Here is a 6,392-nt window from a genome sequence, read left to right as displayed (position 1 = left end):
GGTGAAATGGAGGCCAAAACAAGAAACGCTCTTTCGAGAGTCAATTTGGCACATCGCACCGTAAATTCTCGTATGACCTCAAAAATGATCCGAATCACAAACGGTCAAAAACATGACCTTCCCAACTCAATGAGCCACTGTCCAGTCCAAGGCCATAGGCTAAAAGCCAACCGAGAACTCGAACGAGCCACCGAACCGATCCAGTCCAAGGCCACTGTGCTGTGTCGGTTCGGTGGCTCATTCGAGTTCTCAGTTGGCTTTTAGCCTATGGCCTTGGACTGGACAGTGCCTCATTGAGTTGGAAAGGTCATGTTTTTGACCGTTTGTGATTCGGATCATTTTTGAGGTCATACGAGAATTTACGGTGCGATGTGCCAAATTGACTCTCGAAAGAGCGTTTCTTGTTTTGGCCTCCATTTCACCTAGATCTCGACCCTCATCATTTTAGGAGCATTAGTTCATAATTTTAAGCGTATTTTAATCATGACTATACGTCGGTTCAATGTTGGTTCGGGTTGGTTCGGAGTCATGATTAAATACGAAGTCGTTAGACGTAATTGTCGCATTTTCAAACTTAATTGCATAGTTTGGTCAAGTATAAACTATTGCATATTTTTCATGGCATATTTAGGTTGCAGCGAGCCTGGGAGCGATCCAATCCAGTTGGTAAAATATACAGGATATTTTCATTATGCCATTTAATTATATTACGTGCATGAAAATAGAAAATACTTATTTTTGAGATTTATGCGATATTGCTTGTGGTCAATTCACTATGATGGGAGCATTATTTTACACGGTCACCAGTGACCGATCAGTTCAGTTTGGTACCACCCGGTCGCCAGTGACCGGTCAGTTCAGTTCAGTTTGATACTCCCCGGTAGCCAGTTACCGATCAGTTCAGTTCAGTGCAGGGGCCACAGGCGTAGACCATAATCTCAACAGAAAATTATTATCAGTCATTTTAGTACAGGGCTCCAAGGAGCAAACATTTTTACTATGATATTTAATTCAGTCATGCACGTATTATATTGCTCAGTGCAAGTCATTTTCAGTATGCCTCATGACATGATATTTTATCCCATGCAAATTTTACTTTAGTATTTACTCGTTACCTATGATATTTGAATGCTGAGTCTTTAGGCTCACTAGACTTGATTGTTGTAGGTACTGATGAGCATGGGGCCGAGGGCGGGGACCAGTGAGCCAGCTTGGGTCGGCAGTAGTGGCACCCGAGGACCACATTTGCAGCATGTTACCATTTTATGCAAACATTTTTATCCGTTGTTGAATATTCTTAAATTGTTATTTTGGCAAACTTTATTTTCTTCCGCTGCTATAGTTTTAAACATTGAACCTGATTCATCAGTTGATTTTATGTATGAGGCAATTTAAGTTCTTTAAAAAGAAACTTTTTAATTTTCCTCAAAATTTTCAAGCAAGGATTTTCGGGCCTTCACAGGGTAAGCCCAACACAAGTAGTTCCAAAAAAATCTGGCATCACAGTGATAAAAAATGAAAAAGGTGAATTGTTAACAAGTCAAGTCCCATCTACTTGGCGGATGTGTATTGATTATAGAAAATTAAATGACGCCACTAGAAAATATCATTTTCCATTATCATTTTTGGATCAAATTTTAGAAAGAGTAGCAGGTCATCCATACTAATGTTTTCTTGATGGATATTCAGGTTATTATCAAATTTCCATTGCACTCGAAGATCAAGATAAAACTACACTCACATGTCCTTTTGGAACATTTGCATTTAGACGGATGCCATTTGGATTATGCAATGCCCCAGCAACATTTCAAAGATGTATGCTAAGCATTTTTAGCGACATGGTTGAAAATTGTTTGGAGATTTTCATGGATGATTTAACTATTTTTGGGAATACATTTGATAATTGTCTTGAGAATTTGGAAAAAGTTTTAAAAAGATGCGAGGAAAAAAGTCTTATTTTAAATTGGGAAAAATGTCATTACATGATTACTTCTGGGATTGTTTTGGGACATGTCGTGTCATCTCATGGACTTGAAGTTGATAAAGCCAAAGTTGATGTCATTGCCAATTTACCCCCTTCAAAAACCATTAAAGAAATTCGCTCATTTTTGGGACATGCTGGATTTTATAGGAGGTTTACAAAGGACTTTAGTTCAATCTCTAAACCCATTTGTAACCTCTTAACAAAAGACACTGCATTTGAGTGGACTCAAGAATGTCAAAATGCTTTTGATAAAATCGTTCTACATTTAACATCAGCTCCTATCATGCAACCTCCTGATTGGTCTTTATCATTTGAAATCATGTGCGACGCGAGTGATTATGCAGTCGGTGCAGTATTGGGTCAAAGAAGAACGGTAAGCCTTACGTGATATATTATGCAAGTAGAACTTTAAACAATGCTCAAATGAATTACTCCACAACTGAAAAAGAACTACTTGCTGTAATATTTGCATTAGATAAATTTCGTTCTTGTTTGATTGGATCAACGACTATTGTGTTTACTTATCATTCTGCTATTAGATATTTGTTGACCAAACCGGACTCAAAGCCACGACTGATACGATGGATTTTGTTGCTCCAAGAATTTGACATTGTGATCAAAGATAAAAAAGGAACCGAGAATGTCTTAGCCGATCATTTATCGAGACTAGTAACAGGATCATCTTGTGAAATGACACTAATTAAAGATAATTTTCCTGATGAACATCTATTTTCAGTTACTACTACACCTTGGTTTGCTAACATAGTAAATTTTCTTGTGACAGGAAAAATGCCACCGCAATGGAGTTCCCATGATAAAAGAAAAAAACTTTTATTGGGATGATCCGTATCTGTTCAAGTATTGTCCAGATCAAATTTTTCGACGTTGCATACTCGACAATGAGGTAAGTAGTGTGATTAAATTTTGTCATTCAGAAGCATGCGAAGGACATTTTTCTTCAAAGAAAACGGCTGCGAAAATATTGCAGTGTGGATTTTATTGGCCCACTATGTTTAAAGACACCCACGAAATTTGCAAGATTTGTGAAAATTTTCAAAAATTTGGTGCGATTTCAAAAAGAAACATGATGCCTTTGAATCCTATCATTGAAATTGAAATCTTTGACTGTTGGGGAATTGATTTTATGGGACCTTTTCCACCATCGTTTGGATACTTATATATTTTAGTTGCAGTTGATTATGTTTCCAAATGGATAGAGGCAATTCCATGTCGAACAAATGATCATAAAATCGTCATCAAATTTTTGAAAGAAAATATTTTTAGTAGATTTGGAATTCCTCGAGCCATGATAAGTGATGGGGGAACTCACTTTGTTAATAAACCATTTGCTTCACTAATGAAAAAATATGGTATTACTCACAAAGTAACTACTCCTTATCATCCTCAAACAAATGGACAAGTTGAATTAGCTAATAGGGAGCTAAAGAAAATTTTGGAAAAAACTGTGAACTCAAATAGAAAAGATTGATCTCTGTGACTTAATGATGCACTTTGGGCATATCGAACAGCTTTTAAAATATCATTGAATATGTCTCTCTATAGGTTGGTTTACGGAAAACATTGCCATTTGCCTGTGGAATTGGAAGATAAAGCTTATTGGACGATCAAAACTTTTTATTCAAGCATGGATGAATGCTACAAATTGCGCAAATTGCAACTTAATGAACTTGATGAACTCAGAAATGATGCATATGAGAATTCAAGGATTTATAAAGCAAAAATCAAATCATTTCATGATAAAACAATTCTTAGAAAATCTTTTGAGATTGGTAAAAAAATTTTGCTTTATAATTCTCGACTTCACATATTCCTAGGAAAATTACGATCAAGATGGACATGCCCATATGTTGTAAAGCATGTGTATCCTTATGGAGCCGTGGATATTGAAAATTCTGAAAATGGTGATGTTTTTAAAGTAAATGGACAAAGACTTAAACCATTTTTAGAAAATGAAATCTTTCCAGAAGAGTTTATTTCTCTTTCCGATCCTTAAATTTTTATGTTGCATTTAATTTTGTTTGTTTTTATTTCAGGTTTCCTTAATCTTTTTATTTTCCCGGTTAAATGGCGGATAACGGTACTCCGTGAGTCTCATAGTCGGTTAAATCAGTTTCCCACAATTGTTGATACAAAAAGTAAAAAAAATCATTTCTTTTATTTTTCAAAATGGATGAAAATCTCTCAAAAATTTGTAAATATTTTCCCTCTGTTTCTGAAAATGTTTTAAGAAAAATTTATGCAGGTAGGTGCGAAAGATTGAGATTGCTAATGAAAAAAGGAATTCCAGAAGATATTCGTCTTGTAATAAAAGCTAAGGTCCGATTAGGAGGAGAAGTTCCACAATCATTGCTCATTTGGTATTTGCCTGGATTAGGAAAAAGCACTTATGCGAAAAAACGAAGGGCCAAAAGGTTAGGGGTTTAGCATAAGTGTGCAAGATGGACTTGTGACAAACAAACGATGCAGATCTTTGGGATGTGTTTCCAATAACAGAGAAGATAAAATTGGTTTCATTAAGAATGGGCTGAGTAAAGAGTCTAGAGATAACATCTTATTGACTCTTGAGACGCATTCTAGTGGACATGTGCATATTGAACTTCTCCGTTTATGGAAACAGTTTCAAGATGAGCGTCATAGTCTTGGGAATCCGACTAAAAAAACCATGTTTGCCAATTTATAAGAAAATTGGATGGGAAGCATATCCCCGACTCATAGAAGGCGTTGAAGCCGTTTCTGGACGTAAAACCAGAGGAAAATTGTGAGCCACAATCACACTACTGTTTATATGCATGTGTGTCATTATTATTTTTACTGTTTATTCTGCTTACAACTATGACCCATAGTTTTGTCATGATAACATATTACCCCTATAAAATCTCTCATCTTTCTCTCTATTTTCGCAGACCAAAAAGAAAGTAAAAATATGGTTGGATCCTCTGCACAAATATTGAAAAATATTTGTGTATTTTATGAGTCGAGTTCTGGAAAAAATGATGTATTTGTAGAAGTAGCGAATAATCTTGGAAAGATATTGGCTGAGAAAAAAATTCATTTGGTATATGGAGGAGGTAATATTGGGTTAATGGGATCTCTTTCAACATCTGCTCATCTTGGAGGTAGTCAGGTTTTGGGTATTATTAAAGCTGTAGGAAATATTACAGGTGTTACGATTGGGGAGAAATTAAAAGTTTCTTCTATGTATGAAAGAATCACTAAAATGATTGTAAATTCTGATGCTTTTATCGCACTGCCAGGTGGTTTTGGTACATTAGAAGAAATTTTTCACACTGTTTCTTGGGCACAACTTAATATCCATAATAAACCTGTGGGCTTGTTGAATATCAATAATTATTATGACAGTTTGTTGACATTTCTTGATAAAGCTGTGGAACAGAATTTCATTTCAGAAAATTCATGACAGATGCTCATCTGTGCTTCGACTGTCGACCAATTAATTGATGATTTGGAAGCTTTTGTTCATAAGCCCGATCCGATGATAACAAATATCAATTGGTCGCAATCAAGCAGTAAGAAAATAAAGTTGGATCATTGATTTAAAAATCGTGGATTGGTTTGCGTTTGTTTCAGTTTGTTATCTTCAATAAAATTCAAGGTGATATCTTTTTCATTATGTACTCTTTATTAATAGTTGTTTTGACATTAGGGACAATGTCATATTCTGATTAGGGGGGAGAACAAAGTTAAAAAAAAATTAAAAAAAATTTATTTTAAAATAAAAACAAGTTTATTGTTTGTATCTTAGTAATTTTTGCAAAAATATCATACATTACATGTTTGAAAGGTTTAGATTAGAAATTGTAATAATCTATCTAAGGATGTTTAAATTTTTATTTGAAAAAAAAAATTAATTTTAATATTTTGATCAATATAAAAATATGATTTATGAAATCTTTTTGAATGATTAACCATTGTGATAAAATCAGTTATTAAAGTATATGGCCAAGATATACCTAATAAGAGTGCCTAAAATTTTTAAACTCACATATATTTTTTGAGTGAGTGGAGAGAATTGAGAAAACAGCTTGCGAGCCTTTATTGATCATCAGAGAGGCTATCAATTGTTTAGATCTTGAGTTCTTATTTTGAAAAAAAATTGTTATTTCCTGGAAAAAAAAGAAAAAAAAAAGAAAGATGTTGAAGATCTATTAAATTTTTAAGTTATATGCTGCGAACCATTTATCTCTCATAAAAATAAAAATAAAAAAAGAAATAGAGAAATATATTGTACAAATTAAATAAATATGTGGTCAAGAAGCATAAACTTAGTCTGATTCCATGAGGTAAAAAAAATCAGGAAAAAATATATAATAAGAACAACTGGATTTTAAATCAATGGATTTCCTATCTTTTGATTAGTTTGGCTCAT

Source organism: Primulina tabacum, chromosome 16, assembly GCF_025594145.1.
Source record: "Primulina tabacum isolate GXHZ01 chromosome 16, ASM2559414v2, whole genome shotgun sequence".
Taxonomy (NCBI): domain Eukaryota; kingdom Viridiplantae; phylum Streptophyta; class Magnoliopsida; order Lamiales; family Gesneriaceae; genus Primulina; species Primulina tabacum.
Note: the sequence above shows the minus strand (reverse complement) of the source record.